The following is a 22,189-nucleotide window of genomic DNA, read 5'->3' as shown; positions in this document are numbered from 1 at the left end:
AGTAAGATTACCATGTTTTAATTCTCTTTATATTAAATACTAATTTTCAGTTTTGAGATAATGGTGCGGAAGCTATAATCCTTTCAAACTACAAAATAATGTGGAAAGCTATTGATAGATGAGGTTATGAATCCTCTTATGATTTTACACATATTCCCTATGGAGAAATAATGGAATGTCATCCTACAGTTTTCAGTAGCTTATTCCCTAACAGCGACTACTCAAAATGGGAACAAACAGGTGACCAGGGAAATATCTGTGACTACACATTTTACTCAACAGAGAAAGCTGATGATTTTATAAAATTGATCTTCACTGGTTACTTGGACTATTATTGTTATATTTTCTTTATACAGGAGGGGGTAGTGGGCAGAGTATTACATAATTTGATGAGCTCTTTTTTTTCATGTTCATTTTCTACAGCCACGTATTTTCCTGGTGTATTTTGTAAGCCAGTTGACATGGTATACTTTTCTGTATCATTTGTTTGTGTTGAATTATAATGTATATCAGCCAGGACCTCTTATATTAAAAAAAATAATGTTTCAAATTAATTACAAAGGAGTACAAGAAAGATAGAGCCTAAGAGTTTCTCACCAAACACTTCAGGTTGAAAATCTAGATCATTGTCCTGATGCAACTTTTGAAGGATCTTGATCAACATTTGGCTTTTATCAGCTTTCATTTCTTTTAAAGTCTTATTCATACATGTACATTAAAGGTAAGAATATTTTATAATGTCATAAAAAAATAAGACATGCGACCCAAATCAGTCCCTTAACCTATCCAGCATTTCATTTTTCTTCTGTAAAGAATAAGCTGGCCAAGGACATGACTGTCCTTTGAAATAGCCTCAAAATAAAACAGCCAGAGGCAGAGACTGCCTCTCACCAACATCCGTGTTCTCTTCTCCTCCTGGGCACACAAATGGACTACATTTCCCAGCCACCATTTCCGTTAGGTGTGGTCACGCGACTGAATTCTGGCTAATGAAATGTAAAGTGTGAGCAAAAGAGATGTTTGACACTTCAAAGCTTGACTCGTAAAACTTCCCACCCATGATCCCCAATCTCCTTCCTCATCCACTGGCTAGAAGAAAGCAGACTCAAATATGGAAGGAGCCTACTACAATTGTTATGAGTAGATAGGCATGAGCAGGGCAGGAGAGGGCGCTCCCTATCACCCACTAGAAATGTCAGTTGATGGTTCAGCAATTATTGCAATGCCTTTCAAATAGTGATAAGTTGGCAGCCGGTGTTAGGAGAGGCAATTTCTTGATAGGCCCCTAGGAGAAGCAACTTCCTGGACGTGCATGTTAAGAGACAAAAATAGCGAAGTACGATCTTCCAGGAACACACCACTGGAAAAGGGAAGAAAGCTTCAGATGGGCATGTGTTTAACTCCCTAAACACACTGTGCGAGCTCAATTCCAAACAGTAAGGAACGCACGGAGCTTGTGAGAAACCCACCCTAAGGGTAGAATCATGGGAAAGAGACGAGCCTATAAAGCCCTAGGATCAAAGTTAACGACATCTTTTTTTGTTATCTTTTCTCCCTTGGACCTTCAGGTGGCCTCCTTGGGACTCCTCCAAGTGAATTTTCCTTTTCTTTCTCATTCTGAAGACTTTTAAAATAAATGTCCACTTCTGCTCTGAACCTTGCCTCAGTCTCTTTTTCTGCTTTATGCCCCTCAGTCGAATTCTTTCTTCTGAGGAGGCAAGGACTGAAGTTGTTATGGACCCATACAGCTATGCTGCTGGTCAGGGTAACTCGGATCTCCTCCACTGGTAACACATTCATTCCATGGAATATTATGCAGTCAGAAAATCCAAAGAATTTGTAACCACATAAGCATATTAGATATGTAGATCATTGTCTCTCAGCACAGAGACCTAGACAAGACATCTATGATCCCACTATGTCTCCTCCCCATGGCCACCAACCATAGTTAATTAGACCAGAATTGGACAACCAAACTTAGAGGCAATTGTATTCTCTCTTTCTCTTTCAGAAATCTAGACACAGATACACAACTGCGGAAGCCAAGATGCCAGATCATGTTGAGTCAGAACTGGAGTTACAACATCATATGGGAACAGAGAAAGAAATCCCATCTAGACAGAAGCTTGAGAATGTGGCATATGTCTAGAGAGATGCAGAGATGAGACATCATCTGGCCCTGGAAAGAAGTAGAATGATGGAGAGAGTTTCATCTTTTATTAGACCTGGTTGTACTTACTGTGCTTTTCTTTCACTGTGAGATTATTCTCCACTTAAAAAAAAAAAAAAATCTCCTAGCTGGGTGCTGTGGCTCACGCCTGTAGTCCCAGCATGTTGGGAGGCTAAAGTGGGTGGATCACGAGGTCAAGAGATTGAGATCATCCTGGCCAACATGGTGAAATCCCATCTTTACCAAAATTACAAAAATTAGAGGAGTGTGGTGGCACGCGCCTGTAGTCCCAGCTGCTTGGGAGGCTTTGGCGGGAGAATCGCTTGAAGAGGTTGCAGTGAGCCAAGACTGCACCACTGCACTCCAGCCTGGAGACAGAGCAAGACTCCGTCTCAAAAAAACAAAACAAAACAAAACAAAACAAAACAAAACAAACAAACAAAAAAAAAAAACCAAAAAAAAAAAACCAACAAACTCCTTTAAAAATTTAATTAAGTTTTTCATGTTTTCTACCCTCAGTAACTAGATAATTTTCCATGTTGGGCAAGAAACAGAATTCATGCATATAGTACATCTACAATTATGTGCTGTCACCTCTCACACAAAACCAAAAACAAAATACAACCCTACATCCCTATTCCACAGACATGTAATCTGGAAGAAAACAAATGGAAATCTTAGTAATAAGTATCTTTGGATGATGGAAGTTGTAGTTATTTTTCTTGGTGATTATCTGTGTCCTTTCTATTTTCGAAATGAAGCTGTACTACTTGTATAAGGCCTGTTAGCCTCACTCCTGCTATGGTCTCCAATGCCCTCACGCTTCTTGCCATCCTATGTTATGTGCATCTCCGAATGTGCCATTTTCTTTCAGCTTCTGTGTCCTTGTAAGCTTTTAGCAAAGAACAGTATCAGAAGAGCTAAGAAATGCCTCCAAATAGTACAGGTCTAAAGTAAGGCAGGGAAGAGACGATAAAAAGTGAACATAGGGAGAATGAAGAGTGTAAGAGAAGAGAAAGGAATAGAGGAAGAAAGAAAATCTTACAGATAAATATGGCTATCTTTGCAAGATTAGAGGATCATTTATTAGTTGCTTCAGGGGTCACTCTGGCCTCCTTTGCTATAGGTTGTTTAGTTTTGATCTAAATAAATAGTCAGCAATGACACCCTGGATTTTTCCATCTTTATGCATTACCAGAAAACAAGTATAGTACAAACTGGGTATATATTCAATGTGTTACAAATATATTTCTCTGGCTTAAGACTCTCAAATAGATGCAGGATATGACAAGTTAATTGGGGTTAAAATTATATGGGGAGTTGCCATTGTACTAAAAGTACAGCAATGCAGAGAGGCTTAGATTTAAATGCATGTAGTTTAATAGTTTCTATCCCAAACTATAAACTGGAGAATTGTCTAAACCCTCTAACAAAGGCCTCGGAAGAAAGAAATAGGAGGAGGGAAGGATGGAAAGGGAAAAAAGAAATTAGGGCTTTGAAGAGGGGTTTGAGGAAAAAGTGAGCCAGTAACAATAGATTTTGTTTTACCAGTACCAGGACTAAGTTGGGAAGCACTGATGGAAAAGAGTGTTTCTCAAATTGGGTACGAAATGAGTGTTTCTCAACAGGGGGCCAATGGCAATGTCAGGAGACATTTTTGATGATCACAACTTGGGGAAGGGTACTGCTGGCATCCGGCGGGTAGAGGTCAGATATGCTGCTAAACATCCTGACAGTCCACCTCCTCAAGACATATATGACAAGACATTTTTCTGTCCAACATGTCAATAGTGGTGAAGTTGGGAACCATTTGTCTAAAACTCTGCAACCAATTGGAATGTGCAGTTTTGAAGTTTTCTACATCCCTACGGGAGAAAATCTGTCACTCGTTAAAGACTCCCAGAGGAAGATTTTCACGCCAGGTACTCCTGATCTTCTCTTTCTCCCCAAGCTCACAGCTGTCCCTCCTTGATGCTATTTGCACTTGGGATTGGTCTATTATCCAAACAATACCCTGAACCCTAGGGCCAGAGAGCACATACAACTCACTGATAATTGCCTCAAACATTTACCCTTGCTGACCAAACAAGGAAATACTTGTAAGAATTTTAAAAAATTCCATTTTCAATTTTCAAAATTGCTTTTTAAACTGTACCCCTCATGAACCTGTCAGGAGGCATAAATCCAAAACCTGAACTGATTAAAATATGGAGAATATTTAATAATCATAGCAGTTGAAACAACATTAACTCCTCTTAGGTTAGGCCACTTAAGAAACAGTCAAATTCAGCTTTGTGCTGTGCTCTAAAGCTTAGTAACTACAATTCCACTTGAGCACAAGAGAAACCAGACCTGCCTTTCACTGAAATGTTCTCTCCCTGGTTCCCCGCTGTGTGGATTTGAGAGTGTAAAGAAGAAACACATTGGTTCACTTTAATTATTCAGGGACAGCACAGAGAGATAAACAAAGTAAGGTCAACATCAAGAATACAGGGATTTCATGCACTCTGCTGACCTCTAAATATGCCTCTATACTTGGCAAATATAATATTAAACCTGGACTTATTTTCTCTATGCATCATTGTCTATACTTAGAAAACAAATATCATCATGGATTCACAGGATGCAGTATAGAAGTGGCTGGTTGGAATTTAAACCTAAACCAGATTATATTTTTATCTTTCAATAGGAAACATATTATGAAGTTATATTTATTTCATAATTAGACTGAGAATGACAACTTGAAGGAAGATAATGAAATTCTACTGTAGCCTCACAGTGTGACCCAAGGCAGAGTAGACTTCTGTATAAGGTATTTCATCTTTAATATTGCCACTCTAAAGGTATAAACCCAAAATAAAATTCTAAGGTCCCGATCATTCGAATGGATTCTTCCTCTTGGCCAAGGGCATTCTGAAAATCTAGTTCAGGTCATGAAGGAACATGGGGTCCAACATGCCTCATTATATCCTTCCAACATTAACATCAACACAGACGTTAAGTCTGATAAGAAACATTTACAGTCTATTTTCTCTAAAGCAGGCCTCATCTGCATGATAAAACCTAAGTCTCCACAACCCCTTATGGTAACCCAGGCATTGTTTTCTACTACTAATAATTCTTTCAACCAACTGCCGAACAGAAAATTTTTAAATCTACCTATGACCTGGAAGCTCCCCACCTCGAGTTGTCCCACCCCTTTAGATCAAACCAATGACATAAATCATACATGCATTGATTGATGTATTATGTCTCCCCAAAAAGGAGAAAGCAAGCTGTACCCCAACCACCTTGGGCACATGTTGTCAGGACCTCCTGAGGTTGTGTCACCAGCACATCTGTAACCTCTCTAAATTGAGATACGTCTCAGATATTTTGGGTCCACAAAGGGTTTTGGTTTTAAAATTCTTTTATTTATTTAAAAGAAAGAGAGAAAGAAAGAAAAAAAAAGAATTAAAAAAAAAAGAACGAAGGAGAGGAAGAAAGAGGAAAAGGAAGAGGGAGAGACAACGGGAGTATTGCTTTATTGCCCAGGCTAGAATGCAGTCTAAAAATGGGTATTGAAAACCTCTTTTATGCCAATAATTGTGCTTAATAATGGAGGCAGGAAAATATGAGGGGAGAAAAAAACAAACAAGCAGCCAACCAATACTTCATTTAAACCTGTAAGTAGGTATGATGTGGTACTGATAAGAGTGTATATTTTGTGTATTTAAAGGGGAGAGTTCTGTAAATGTTTATTAAGTTTACTTGTTCCAAATCTGAGTTCAAGTCCTGAATATCCTTGTTAATTTTCTGTCTCGTTGATCTGTCTAATATTGATGTTGAAGTCTCCCACTATTGTTGTGTGGGAGTCTAAGTCTCTTTACAAGTCTTACCTATCTGCGTGTTCCTGTATTGGGTGCGTATATATTTGGGATCTTTAGCTCTTCTTGTTTCATTGATCCTTTTACCATTATGTAATGTCCTTCTTTGCCTGTTTTAATCTTTGTTGCTTTAAAGTCTGTTTTATCAGAGGCAAGAATTGCAACTCCTGCTTTTTATTTATTTATTTATTTTTGCTCTCCATTTGGTTAGTAAATATTTCTCCATCCCATTGTTTTGAGTCTTTGTGTATCCTTGCAGGTGAGATGGGTCTGGATGCAGCATACCGATGGGTTTTGGCTGTATCTTTTGATTGGGGGATTTAGTCGATTTCAATTTAGGATTAACAATAATATATCTGAGTTTAATACTGCTGTTTGATGTTAGCTGGCTGTTTTGCCCATTAGTTGATGTAAATTCTTCATTATATTGATGCTCTTTACTTTTTAGTATATTTTTGGAAAGGCTGATACTGGTTGTTCCTTTCTATGTGTAGTGGTTCTATTATTAAAATTCTAATTTCTATTATTAAAATTCATTCATTTAACAAAATTGTATCAAGCACCTATTGTGTAACAGGAAAAATGACTTCATAGACTAGTCTTCACTGGCCTAACATTGCCTTCTTAACTATACATGGCTGCCATCATCACTACCCCTTGACATAAAGGGAAGTGTGGTATCTTCTTCACTTCTTCTTGCTTATAGGAAATTCAGAAAGAATTATGACAGCTCAACTTAAATCTATCTCACTTGTCTGAGGACTTCACCTAGATTTAGTAAACTTGTAATTAATTAGAATCCAACTAACTGGAAAGGTCGATTAAGCAGGATTCTTTCAGTGGAAGAGCAAAAGACAAGAAGGCAAGTCACAGAATGACAGGGATTCTAAAGCCAGAAAGGACCTCAAATATCATTTAGCTTCATTTCTTCCATTAAGGAAAATCAGATTGAGAAGAAGAAAGAGATATTGAGGTTACATAGCTATTTATTAGCGGAATTGGACTTGGATTCAAGATTTCGAACCCTAAATCTGGTGCTTTTTCAGAAACTCACATGGGGTCTTTAAAAATTTGCAACGGATATCCTGGGACGACTAGACGTTTTGTTCCCTCTACAACATCCTTTATATCTAGAGCACTTTACAATAACAACTCATGTTTAAATGGCAACCCTGATGTACTATAAGGTTTTCAATTATAAAAGATTATATTATGATCATTTGGATTAAAATGGAAAGTAGATTCATATTTAAGAATGATTTTCAACAAGAATGACAATTTGTAAAAAGTTCTGTTTTACCTTAAGCTAACCACCAAGTCCAATTAACCAGAATGCCCCAGTTTTCTGGGCATTTAAGATTTTAATATAAATAGAATAAAAACTAGATTATATCTCCAGGCAGGGAAACTTAACCGAACCATAAATATTCACTGAAAGACAAAAAGGGATGACTTGGAGTTCTTTATATATCAGAGACAAATTGTTATAGTGCAAAGAGCATTGAGTTGTTTGCACAGGACTTACATTCCAGTGCCAACTCTTGCTGTGAGAAATTTTAATAAGATATTCATGTGGAGCAAGAATGTGTTATTAAAATTTCTCAAGACTCAGTTATTTTACCATTGAATTGGGCATAATTTCTATTATGTCTACTTTCCAGGGTTTACAGCTGGAAATGAGATAACTAGTGAAAATACTCTGGACAATGCATGCATACTTGTACACATGCCTATATGTGCACACACCTATGTACATGCCTTCCATGCTTATATATACAGTACATTAGCAAATATCTGAGCCTTTTGATTTTGACAGACAAGAAAAAAATATTCAGCTACAAGCAAATCTACTAAAATACAACTACCCACATTACCATAAAATTATCTAATAATACTATTCACTATGGTAAGTGACAAAATGTGAAAGATTAGACTGTCATCAAGAAAAACAATTATTTTAGTTGAAAGGTGGAAAAATATCAGATTGTGACTATTTTATGCCAGAAGAAATTCAATTTACTTAAGAAGCTAATATCATGTTGTACTTGATATTTTGATAGTTTGAATTGGAAATAGTCATGTTAGCATCTATGCTGTCAATGCAAGCTCTGTGCATACAAATGTCACTGTTAAGCGTCTTCATCAGTAACAAGGGACTGTCTAGTTTTTTGTATGCCAGATGGAGACAAAAAATCTAAGTGATAATTATGTCTCGGCCAGTGATAGGTGCTTGCCCTTGGAAATATGAAGTATATTTGAGAACCAACTTTAGACAAGAGTGGGAGTATATAATATCATCTCTACTGTGAGAATACCAAAGGCAAACTTTTATTTTAATCCTCATCCCAGAGGTGAGTATTAATAAATCCCCAGCTCTATGTTCTTGTTGGGGCTTGGCAACCTGGGAAGCCTGTACTGTTGTATAGGATCATGTTGTTTTCTTCTGAATGATGTGATCATCACTGCATATTTCTGTATTCTTTATCATTAAGGCAACTTGATCTCTAACTTGGTCTGTCAGTTTCTTCTTGTCAATCACATCACTAACTTGATGTCTAGTATATATCTCCTCACTAATGTAGTTTCCCTTGTATTTTGCCTTCCAATTCATATGAAAGTTTTGCCCTGATTCAGTCTCCTCTCAACCTACTGTCCCATTTCAAAAGCCTACTGTTTCCATTTTCTTAGTTCTTACTAATTCTTCAAATCCAATGCAGTACGTGGCTTCAATCTCACTACTGTACTGAAATTGGCTGCTTCAAAGTTTATAATTGATAGAGTCAATGATCTCTTCTCATCCACAGTTTGATTCCTCTGTGACATTTGAAAATCATGATCACTACCTCCTGGAAACTTCCTCTTGTTTGTGCTCTTCCACGATTACTCCTCAATCACCTATGCTGGCTTCTTCTCCTCTATTAACTCCTAATATGTAAGCATTTCCATGGTTTGGTTTATGGTGTTCTTTTATTCTTGCATAAAACTCTAGCAAGGTTTTTCAATATTTACTATTATTACATTTACTTATGAAACTCTTAATTATCCATGTACACCATGAACTCTGGAATCAGACATATCTGGGTTTTGACTGACTTCCCTGCATGTTAACTGATGACCTTGTGGCATGTTGTTCAACTTTTCTAAGCCTTAATTTAAGAACCCTAAATTAAAATAAATGTGATCATTAGTTGGCAAAATGTTTGGCACATACTAAGCACTCAGCAAGTGGTAGGAGAATAACTTTTTCTCTATTCCTTTCCTTGCACTCAGATGCATATTTTCAACTGTTTTGGGGATATTGAACATTTCAAACTAGATGTTTTACGCAGGTGTTTTAATATTTCCAAAATAAAATGCACTGTCTGCTTCCACTAACTTCTGTTCCTGATTTCAAAAATCTACTCCATCTATAGTTCTCTGCTCACTTCCTCTGTCCATGCATTTTGTTGAATGATAAGAGCCAAGCACTGAGGGATCAACATAAGAAAAGACATAGTCCTTTACTTAAGTTTCAATGAGGAACAAAGACAAGTAAATACAAGTTTTTGAAGGCAAATATACAATGAAATAAGGTATTGTGATAAACATATGCACAGAATGTTATGAGCCCATATATAAGGAGTTTCTATATGAAATTTGAAGTGGGGAGGTTGCTATAGTCTGAATGTTTGTGTCCCTCCAAAATTCATATGTTGGCCATGAGCAGTGGCTCACACCTGTAAATCGAGCACTCAAGCAGAGTGCTTGAGTTCAGGAGTTCCAGACGAGCCTGAGCAACATGGGAAAGCCCCATATCTACAGAAAATAAAAAAAAAAATTAGCTGAGCATGATGACATGTACCTGTGGTTCCAGCTACTCTGGAGACTGAGGTGGGAGGATCCTTTGAGCCAGGGAGGTTGAGGCTGCAGTGGGCCATGATTCTGCCACTGCACTCCAGCCTGGGTGGCAGAGCAAGATCCTATCTCAAAAAAGAAATCACAGGTTGAAATCTAATCCTCAATATGCTGATGTTAAAAAGTAGGGCTTTTCGGGGGTGATTAGGCCATGAGGATTGTGTCTTCATGAATGGGACTAGTGTCCTTAAAAAGAGGCTTCAGGGAACCTGCTGGCTGCTTCTGACATATGAGGACAAAGCAACAAGGTGCTGAATATGAAGAACAGGTGCTTACCAGACACCAAAATCTGCTGACACCTTGATCTTGGGCTTTCCAGCCTCTAGAACTGACAGCAATCAATTTATGTTGTTTATAAATTACCCAGTCTAAAACAAATGTGATGGCAGAGTAGGAAAACTTCTAAGAGGTATCTTTGGCTCCTCTGTTCTTTTGTCCGTATCCCATCTAGCCAGACCTCAAGTCTTGCAATATTATTAACCTCAAAAAAGATCCATGTTTTAGGGGAAAGGCTCTCTCCCCCACTAGACTGTAAGCTCATTAAAGGCAAGGTTTTTATTTGTTTTGTTCTCTGTTGTAGCCCCAGCAACTAGAATAGTGCTTGGTAGGCACTTAATAAGTATTTGTTGAAATTTGTTGAAACTTGTATAGCTAAATAAATTCACCATATTATTTATAATGAACTGTTTTTCATTTACAGTACTTGCATTATATACTTTCTTATATCCTCAGATATCACACCAATTTTTTTTTTAACAAAATGGAGAAGCAGATGCTACTGTTTATTTGCTTATCCCTTCACTAAAGGGAACAATTCTTTTCGAGATTTTTTGTTTTTTAAATGAAATACTCAGTAACATACTTTCACAATTCTTGCAGAGACATTTCAAAGACCTCAAGATTTAACCTGATCTCATCTTGCTTTTAAAGCTACAAACATTTTTATGTTGTGGAATTAATACAGAACCAGCTGGATTCTTCCAAAGGGAGATGTTTAGTAGAGCATATTTTTGATACACACACACACACACACACACACACCCCTATAGCAAATAAGAATAACTGACAGGAAATTTATTTTCTGTTGCTTTAAATATACTTCATGATAATGGAAAAATTTGTTATGATTCCCTGGATAAGTAACTTTGCAGTCAATGAAGTTGTTAAAAACTTGTGTTCTCTCTTGCTCAAAACCATACATCTCTGTTTTAAATATACAGTCTGGTATAGGGAAGTGTATAAGTATATGGTGAGGGAGGGCAAAATGATGGGTACAGAGATTTCACTGAAATTTAATTTTTGTTTTCTATACTCACATATTACATCAATCAACTCATTTTTAAAAATTCCCTAAAACATATTTACATTCACATTTGCATTGCTAAGTAAATCTTCTCCATATTAAAATTAGATTTCATCTCACCTATGGTGAAACTTTCTTTCCTTAGAAAATGAAAGAAATTATGTTTGCCTATGGTTTTATTTTGAAATGAAACTGAGAATAGTCAGTCGAAAAGCATGTTTAAAAATAATACTGCCGCCAAAGTAACTAGAGACTGTATCACAATGATCTCCAAAGTATTATTCTTCACTGCCTAAGCACAATAGACTTATATTTTTACTCTCAACATGTAAAACATATTTTAAGACTACAGCATTCTCTTTCATGTAAATTTAACATATTCCATATCCATCATGTGGCGTAGGCTGAAAAGCTTGGTTGAGCTTGGTTAAACAGGATTTATAGGTCATAGATTAGTTCCACAGTGTCTTTTCCTGTCTTAAAAAGAATCTTTAAATCTGTGGCTGAAGATAGATTTTTGCTAACCTCCGTGCTGTTAAAGGATTAAAGCATGAGATACTGTTGGATCTAAGCACTGCATATGTACATTCTGAGATTTTATTTTCTCCACTCATTATTGAAGGAAAAAATTATGTCTCTATTTTTCCATTGCAAATGTCCTAGAAAAAAACTACTTTTAAACGTTAGGTAGATTTTAGCAGTACTGTATAATAAAGACATATTACTGCTGCTGGAGAGCTTACATTTATGGGTTAACATTTAAAGGGTGTCATTCCATAAATAAATTACTGCAATCACTATTAATGAATATTTTCTCCAAATGATTCTTTTTTCCCCAAGAGAGACACTAGCTGTGGAAGTACAGTAACACATACTGGTCATATAAATTTCATTTCTCTCTTTCCATTCCTTGTCAAAATCTCCTCTGCCAATGGCCCTGGCTCTTCTTTTGTAAAAATAACCCTGTAGACTCCATTTAACTGTCACATTGGCCTAAAGCCAGCAAGGGCAGTTAGCCTCAACCAAGCTGCAGCCATCTGTCAGAATATGCTAAAAATCAATGAAGATGGTTACTTGCACTCTCCTGCCCAGGCATAATTCCTCCACACAATTCTGATTTGTCTTTGTGAACTGAAGTGGTCACGTTAACCCCAACGCCAAGTTTTCTCTAATGTTGATAATCACAGCAAAATATTTGAGTAAGATTCATTTTGAGGCCAGGCGCGGTGGCTCAAGCCTGTAATCCCAGCACTTTGGGAGGCCAAGGCGGGTGGATGACGAGGTCGACAGATCGAGACCATCCTGGTCAACATGGTGAAACCCCGTCTCTACTAAAAATACAAAAAATTAGCTGGGCATGGTGGCGCGTGCCTGTAATCCCAGCCACTCAGGAGGCTGAGGCAGGAGAATTGCCTGAACCCAGGAGGCGGAGGTTGCGGTGAGCTGAGATCGCGCCATTGCACTCCAGCCTGGGTAACAAGAGCAAAACTCCGTCTCAAAAAAAAAAAAAAAAAAAAAAAAAAAAAGATTCATTTTGGTAAATAGATCATGATTACTGTCCATTATCATCATTCTGAAAAATAATTACCATCTAAGAGCAGGCCAAGCAAAATTAGTTGTCTTGAACCAACACTTGGCCAAAAATTATCATGAGTAATGGAGTATCAACTAGACTCTGAGTTAGGAATTTGAATTGGGGGACAGCAAAGAAAGTAATTAAGAGTAAAAAAATGGCTGCAATTCCACTTAAAAGTGAACCTGGATAAAGAGGCTGGGAAGCAGAGGAAACTCTTCCAGTGCTCTGCAGCAAGTGGGCTGTTTGACCTCCTGACAGAAATAAGCACCTCTTCAATTAATTGGGTATTAAAGGCAGGTCAATCTACTTGCACAAAATTTCATGGATAGAATGGAAAAACCATTCTATGGAAAAGAAGGAAAGCAGTACATCATGATTGTTGAGAAGCTAGAAAGGAATAAAACCAGTGCCAGGGGTTGGACATAATAAGAAGAGAAAAAGGAAAGGAAACTAAAATGAGAGTGCAAATTTCATGTGTGATATGAAATATTACTTGTAACAACCTTATAAAGTAAGTGCTATTAACCCATTTTTAAGTTCAAAAAAACTGAAATTCAGAAAGGTTCAGTAAATTGCCTAAGCTCTATAGCTAATAAAGAGCAGAATGGGACTTTGAATCCAGTTCCATTGTTTTCTACAATTCAAACTCTTAACCACTCTTACAGCATTTTACAGGCACAGGACTGTGCCACCAAAGCCATATAACTTTGGGATTGAGGCTCATGCTGCAGGGAAGAAACAAGAGACTCCCTACAAAAAATCAAAGAATGAAAGAACAAAAGGATCTGCAAACTCTAGTATAGCTAAGGATAGGCCTCTGGAAAAGGAAGGATAATATGGAAGTATAACAGCAGGACTTTTAGCATAAAATTTAGATTTCTGGATCATAGCTTGAGAATGATAGGTTTTCAATTCCAGAATGGTTAGTTCTCACTAGTACTAGAAAGAATATGCTTGCTCACAGAGTATCCAACCTGGTCAAGAGTATTTAAATGGCATATGAAGGAGAAGGGAGAGAAATAATAAAAAGAATAATGCATCACATCACCTAAATAACTGGTGACTATGCACAACTTTGATTATGACATGTTCTTCCCAGAATGCCCTTCCCTCCATTTTTCACTTAACATCACCTCATGATTTTAGAACAAAATGATTTTTAGGCCACTTTTTTCAGAGAAATTTCTACTTTCCTCTTTCTACCTACCTCAATACTTCCTTAGTCTCTACTATTCCCATCTTGGTTAGATCTACCCACTTCCAAGTGTTCTTACCTTGGGATTACTTAAATATAACAAAACACTTGTGATGGTACTGTTATTTATTTATCTTTGTTTTCCCCACTATAGAAAGACAGTAATGCTTAGTGGTTGAATACGAGGATGCTAGACCTACAGCCTAGATTCAAAATCTGACCTGGATCTGCCATGTCCTACCTGTGGGATTTTACAAAGTTCCTTAACCTCTCTGTACCTCAATTGCCTCATCTCTCAATTAAGGATGACAATACTAAATAGTACATACCACATGAATACTAGCATAGGGGTTAAAGAAGTTGATTCATGAGGGCTTAGAGTAATGCTTGGCATATAGTAATGCTGTATATTTAGCTATCGTTATTGTTACTAGTATTAAACCATACATTTCTGGAATACAGGGATTCTCATTCCCCGTAGAAGCTGCAGTGGACCAGGAATAATTAGTCAATGTTTGCTGAATGTCTCTCTGCAGGACATACTCAATAATCCATAGACCGGGAAGTATATGTGAATAGTGGATGTTTTGAGAACAGATTAAAGCTAATGTATCTCTTTAAATTGTAGTAACTCTGAATTCATCTACTTGCCAGCAGGTCTGTGCCAGGCTCTTATGCAGAACTGAAAATAATATTATTTATTGTACACTTTCCATGTGCCTGGCTCTGAGTAGACATTTTTATATATTATGTCATTCAGTTCTGAAAACAACCCCACAAGGTAGGGTCTGTCATTTTCTCCACATAGCAAATGGGGAAATTCAGGTCCATGAATTGAGGTCTAGGTTCCCAATGACATAAATAATTTAGTCCAGGGATGTTGGAGCACATATGCTTGCACACATGACCCAGCCTCTCCATCTTTGGCAATGCGCCCATCTTTCCAGGTTGCAAAAACATCCTGCCCCCAAAATATAATGAAGAGGTTGGGAATTCTAAGAAGAAGGCCTGGAGAAGGAGATAGCAAGGCTGATGTCTGAGTAAGGGAGGACTGAGGGCAGGGCCCAATCCTCAACGTACTGGGTAGACAGGACATTGTTTTTCTGAATGACGGAAGGCAGGCAGCAAACCACAAGCTGTTCTGAAGATTGATCACAGGGCAGTCTTAAAAAGCCTCACAAGGGTCCGGGTGCAGTGGCTCACGCTTGTAATCCCAGCACTTTGGGAGGCCGAGGTGGGTGGATCACGAGGTCAAGAGATCGAGACCATCCTGGTCAACATGGTGAAACCCCGTCTCTACTAAAAATACAAAAAATTAGCTGGGCATGGTGGCACGTGCCTGTAATCCCAGCTACTCAGGAGGCTGAGGCAGGAGAATTGCCTGAACCCAGGAGGCGGAGGTTGTGGTGAGCCGAGATCGCGCCATTGCACTCCAGCCTGGGTAACAAGAGCGAAACTCCGTCAAAAAAAAAAAAAAAAAAAAAAAAAGCCTCACAGGTATGCATCATCAAAATGTGGGAGAAGGGGGATGGTTCTGATGATTTGGAATATGGTGGTGAAAGAGTATATTCTATTTAGAAGCATGCTAAGAGAGGAGGTGGAATGATGTATGTGTTTCCTTTGAGGAAATTATGAATAGAAGGGTAGAAATACCTTTAATTAGGTAAAGATAGAAATAATAGGGACAAAAAGTAAAATAACCTCTTGTGTTATTATTTTTGCCATTATTATTACTAATATTTATGGAGTGCTCACTATGTTTATGGCTGCTCTAAGCACATTGCAAATATGATCTCATTTAATGCTCACAATGGCCTTATGAGATAGGTTTTACTATTGTTCTTACTTTACAGATGAGAAAACTCAGGCATGGTGATGACAAGCAATGTGCCCAATGTCACATGACTAACAGGTAGCAGATCAGAGAGTCTATAATAAGCCACTTGGCCAGGTGGAGGCAATGGATGCTCATTTTCAACACAGATCACAAAAGTGTCATAGGAGGAAAGGGTAGTAAACATGAGTAATTTCAACTTCATAAACATCTGCTAGTTGTATCGATTTGCAAAAAGCAAATACATGGCAAGTTCTCAAATTCTTGTGTTAATGACTACACCTCACAAAAGGTACAGAAAATGATAAGGAAACTTGCCTCTCTGACTGACTTAGTAAAAGAGAAACTGGTGAATTGAAGGTGATAGGAACCTTTAGAGGAAGTTAACTACTTTATCTTAAAGTCCGTAAGTACATTACAAGGCCAAAATCCCAGACTTTAGGAAAAGAGCTTTCTGAAGTAAAGTAGGTACAACTTCATGCCCTGAGATATTCTAATATGGAGATGAATTAAGAGAGTTGGGAAGTATTTGTTTTTTTTCCTGTTGAAACCAGTGTGTCTATATTGGGTGTTCTCCATTCACATTCAGCTTGAATTTCTAAAGAACATGTACCAAAATAAAGGGATGAAAACCAAAAATAAATAAGTTTAATAGGGCATGATGAAAATAATGCCAAGAAGAATTATACCCTAAATGAGCCCGAGGCTTGAGAAAAAACTGCTAAAGATGACAGAAAATTGCATTTAAAAAATATATTTAAACCAAGAAGAGCAAGGGTAGGGGAGACATGCAACCCATGAAATTGTTATTGGATGACCAATATCTGGGAGGCCGTCTCAACTACTGTACTAGTTTTCTTTGTGAAAAAGAATGATGATAGACTTGAAATGGTAAAATCAATATCAGTAACTGTAAATTGAAGCTAAAATAGGCAAAGCACTCATTAAAAGGTATTTGGCTGTTCTATAAAAAATGAATGAAAATTGTATCCCAGAGTGGTAAGAGGTCTTGGAAATTGGATTACCTTGTTACAGTTGCTAAAAGCAACTGTAGAGTGGGTGAAGTGTGACAGGAGACTGGAGACAGCAAACATTGGCTTTAGTTTTCAAAATAAACAGGAAGCATATGGACTCCTTAGACTAGACCAAGAAACAGATTGATTAAATACAAAATTCCAGAACAGGTTAATAAAAGAACAATTTGAGAGCACTTAGGAAGAAAGTAGTAACCATGAGAAGACAGTAGAAATTCTCTAAGAACAAGTTATGTTAGACAAATCTCATTTCACTTCTATTCCTGACACGGTTATTAGACTGGCAGATCAGTAAGAATGTGAACATACTATATCTGAATATCAGCAAGGCATTTTACAAAGTATCCCATAATATGGCTACGAGCAAGATAGAGAAATGTAGCCTGTTAGGAGAAGAAGGCTGCCTGATGGATAAACATCACCAGTGGTATGCACAGAGATCTGACCCTAATCTGATCCCATGTAACATTTTTATTGATAACTTACATGCAAATGAGGAAAGCATGCCTAACAAGCCTATGGATGACACAATTATGAGAGCAAAAGCAAATAGTTTGTATGGTAGAATTAGAACTCAGCAATGTCTCCACGTACTAATGAGATGAAATCAAATTAGGCCAAACCAAGGCTCCAAATATATTTCCACTGATAACTTCCATATCAAACACACAATTTAAAAATAATCAACTATGTAATTTTAGAATAAGTAAGACATGGCTCAGCTTCAGAACATGTTAAAAAGCCTTGGGGGTTTAGTTTCCAGTGTTCTCAATGTGTGTGGATAGTGTCATGTAGCCAGGAAAAAAGCTGACACTGGAGTAGACAGCATTAACCAAACTACATAATTAAAACAAGAGAGGTGGCTAATTGTTGGTCATAGCATAAAATCCTCAGTGAAGCCAGGCGTGGAAGCACACACCTGTAATCTCAACATTTTGGGAAGCCGAAGTGGGTGAATCACCTGAGGTCAGGAGTTTGAGACCAGCCTGGAGAAACCCCGTCTCTGCCAGAAATAAAAAAATTAACTAGGCGTGGTAGCACATGCCTGTAATCCCAGCTATGGGGAAGGCTGAGGCAGGAGAATCGCTTGAACCTGGTAGTTAGATGTTGTGGCGAGCTGAGATTGGTCCATTGCACTCTGCCAGGGCAACAAGAGCAAAACTCCATCTCAAAAAAAAAAAAAAAAAAAAAAAAAATTCAGTGAATCAGTCAAAATGACTCCCTGCTGAGAGTCCCATTGAAGGAACACCAAATCTGCTCCCAACCCTTGCTCAAGGGACAGCCATAGATGGCCATATTATTGCTTATTTTAATCACATGACTTTTCTCTCCCCCTAGCCTCAGTTGACTCTGAGAATAATTGGCAGGGCTTGCCAAAAAACGGAAACACAGCCTGTTATAAAAGGGATGAACTGGGCTAATCAAATTCCCTCTTAGGGTTTTGAGCCTACAGTGACCAAGATAGTCAGGCAGTTACAACGGGACATGCAGCTGAAGGGATGAGGTGAGAGTCTGTGAGGATATACACTTGGAGTCATGTGGTTCAGTGGAGACCTGACATTGTTATGAGATAGCAGAAACTATGTGGTAGACAAAAGAAATTATTGAGCTGATGGAAAGAATAAGCTATTGGACAAAGAAAGAAGAGCAAAAATGCAGAGAATTGCTGAGTCTTATTAATGCTAGAGATCTACAGTCTCTGCCTTTCCTTTGGGGATTGACCAGAGTTTTCTGTGTTCTCAAGGACTGACAACACATGCACTGAAAAGATGTTCTCAATTACTCAAGGCAACCTGAATGACTTTGACTTCTTGTAACAAGAGAGCCTAATAAGAATCCACACCTGCATTCAGCCTTGAACATTACATTTCACGAGCAGTTTGGACAAACTGGAGCGTGTTCTAAAGAAAGAGACCAGGAAGGGAGATTTGAAACCAGTTTTATGGAACAGGTAAAGGAACTGGGGAAACATTTAGCACAAAGAAGAGAAGACTCGGGAACAGTGAAGGGCTGTCAATTGTAAGGGGAATTTTACTTATTCTGTGGGCCCCTAAACTTAGATTTGGGAAAAATGGGCAGAGTTAAGAAGGGGTAGATTTTGGTTCAAAAAGAACCTTCTAATAGTTGTTTGAGGTAGAGTGGAATAACTTGGGAATAAGTCAGTTACTTAATTTGGAGATATTTATGCAAAGGCAAGTGACCACTTAATATGGATGGTAATATTACCTTTCAATTGTATAGTGCTTTACAGTATATGAGGCACTTTCAATTACATTAGCTTGATTTTCCTTATCAGGAAGGCAGGCATTTGTATATTCATTTTTACAGATGAGGAGGCTGAGGCTCAGACAGGTTCTGTTACACAGCTCATGCATAAGTTCCTGGGTACCCACAGTTGCCTTTATTGACTACATGAGAAATGAACATTTTAAAGGATGTGTTTGAACAATTCTAGCTGATCAAGCTAATAAGGTTTCCGGCTTTTAAAAAATCATCATTGTGATGCTAAATATATATTCAAATGTACCAAAAAGGTACTCTGTTCACTCTCACATGAAAACTTATGTTCTTCTCTGCGTCTCATGAAACTGAGACCAATTAATACATTCCTTGCACAGATACAGAAGGTCCGTGGGTGCAGTTTGTACAAACATGCCTAGATGTACATTTCAAATAAGAATAATTTCTCTCTCCATTTGCCTGAACCCAGTTCCCCACTCTCTCCCAGATTTCCTGTTATTTGGCTTCATAGAAGAAAGGAGTGTGTTTGCTTGTCAGAACTGCTACTTGACCATATTGCCCTGCTGTTTCCTCAACTCTCTATCACCAAGCTCTGCAAATGAATTAAAAGAAAAATGAAGAAATAACCACTGTTTGAAAACTCCTTGAAGAGATATCCATTGTTCTTTGCATTTTATCCTTTACTCACCTTCCCCTTTCAATAATAAAAAAAAAAGATACAGAAACCCTATCACTAGTATAGTTCTAATTGGGTTATCATCCCCATAGGTTCTGACTGCTATATTTTTTTCTTAGAATATAGCAGAAATCACTCTTTATGAAACCATTTAATCTGCTAAGTGATGGATGATACAGTTTCCTGGACATGGGCCATAGTACTTCCAGTTCGTTGATGGTAACATATTCTCTGATGCCATGGTTGGTATTTAATTTAATATGCTGCTAAACAACAACAACAACAACAACAACAACAACAAGCAGTCTTATGAGAGTTGACTAGTCCTTCCCTTTCCATTCCAATTCCCAGATATCAGGTTAGACGATGACACCACACATTGTTTATCAAGTGGTATATTATACCCATTTTAAAATACAATTGTCTTTAGAAAGTTTCTGTAAATTGCATAGCTATAGCAGAAGAAAACTGGACTTTCGTCTCTCACTGTATACAAAAATTAACTCAGGATGGATTAATGACTTAAATATAAGAACAGAAACTATAAAAATACTAGAAGAAAACTTAGGAACAATTCTTCAGGACATTGGCCTAGACAAGGAATTATATGACCTCAAAAGCAAATGCAACAAAAACAAAAATAGACAAATTTGACTTAATTAAGGCAAAAAGCTTCTACAAAGCAAAATAAATAATCAACAGAGTAAACAGACAACCCACAGAATGGGAGAAAATATTGCAAACAATGCATCCAATAAAGGACTAATATCCAGAATCTATAAGGAACTTAAACAAATCAACAAGAAAAAAAAAAAACCCAAAATTCCTATTAAAAAGTGGGCAAAGGACATGAACAGACATTTCTCAAAAGAAGATATATAAGTGGTCAACAAACAGATGAAAAAATGCTCAACATCACTAATTATCAGAGAAATGCAAATTAAGACCACAATGAAATATCCTCTCATACCAGTCAGAATTGCTATTATTAAAACGTCAAAAAATAACAGATGTTGGTGAAAATGTGGAGAAAAGGCAATGCTTATACACTGTTGGTGGGAATATAAATTAGCACAACCTCTATGGGAAACAGTATGGCAATTTTTAATAGAACTACCATTTGATTCAGCAATGCATTACTGGGCATCTACCCAAAGAAAAAGAAATTGTTATATCAAAAAGACACCTGTATACGTGTGTTTATTGCAGCACAATTCACAAGAGTAAAGTCATGGAATCAACCTAAGTGTCCATCAGTGAATAACTGGGTAAAGAAAATGTGGTATATAGACACCATAGAGTACCACACAGCCATAAAAAAAATAAAATCAATCATGTTTCTTTTGCAACACAGATGGAGCTGGAGGCCATTATCCTTAGTAAGCTAACTCAGTAACAGAAAATCAAATACCACATGTTCTCACTTATAAATGTGAGTTAAACAATGGCTATTCAAGGACATAAAAATGGAAATGATAGACTCTTGGGACTCCAAAAAAGGGACGGTGGGCGGGGAATGAGAGTTAAAAAATTACCAACGTTCACCCTTTAGGTGATGGGTACACTAGAAGCCCAAACCTTACCACTGCACAATATATCCATGTAACAAACCTGATGTGTACCCCCCAAATCTATAAAAATAAAACAAAAATTAAAAGCTTCCATTATAGAACTAAATAAGGCACACAAAAAACAAGGGGAAGTCTTTGAATTTCAAAGAACATAGAATGCTTTGTTTTATTAGTTCACGTTTTTCTATGTCAATATAAAGTTGTAATTTTTGATTTAAGAAAGTGACTAGAAATGATAAATAATTTCTTTGTTAATTGTATCTAGTGCCAAAATCTATCATGGTCAAGGGACCTAGAACTGCAAAGAGTAGAACTTTTAACACGACCAAACTCTGAGGAATGAATCTAGAAACCTAAACATGTGAAGAAGAACAGAGGCCAACTTTTTTGCTCAAAAGACCAAGAGCTTCACCCTAAAAGCAGAATTTAGTTTTTAAACGTACACATTATACTTCCATTACATGAAGCTGATCCTTTCATTTTTAAATGTTTGAAGGCAACTTATGTTTTCAAAGAATCTTACAATAAATAAAATAGAAACCATCACCGCTCCTCCAGTTGTGTTTAGGTTTTCCTGTAATACTGCAGTTTCTTAAAACAAGGGACAATTGCCTTTCACTTTGAGGCTGCAGTGACAGCTTAGATAATTGCTTTGTTTTATGTTTTTGTGGGTATGTGACAGTGGGGTGTTTACGCATCTGCGGCTTCATCTTCTCACATGTACCTGCTTTGATTTGTGTCTGTGTCTGTGTCTAGATCTAGATGTGTGTGTCTGTTTGCACATCTGTGCCTGTGAAAGAGTCTTCCTTTTTGCCCATGCATCTGGGCA

General features: G+C 37.4%; 1 protein-coding gene across 3 annotated transcripts in view; it reads right to left on the bottom strand.

Moving 5' to 3' along the window:
* The window catches only part of TENM1 (teneurin transmembrane protein 1), an 832,265-nt gene that overhangs the window by 349,802 nt on the left and 460,274 nt on the right, over positions 1–22,189 (bottom strand). The window lies entirely within an intron of this gene.

The sequence above is a fragment of the Saimiri boliviensis genome, chromosome X (genome assembly GCF_048565385.1).
Source record: "Saimiri boliviensis isolate mSaiBol1 chromosome X, mSaiBol1.pri, whole genome shotgun sequence".
Classification (NCBI taxonomy): domain Eukaryota; kingdom Metazoa; phylum Chordata; class Mammalia; order Primates; family Cebidae; genus Saimiri; species Saimiri boliviensis.
The sequence above is the reverse complement of the archived record's forward strand: the minus strand, read 5'-3'. Positions and strand labels throughout refer to the sequence as shown.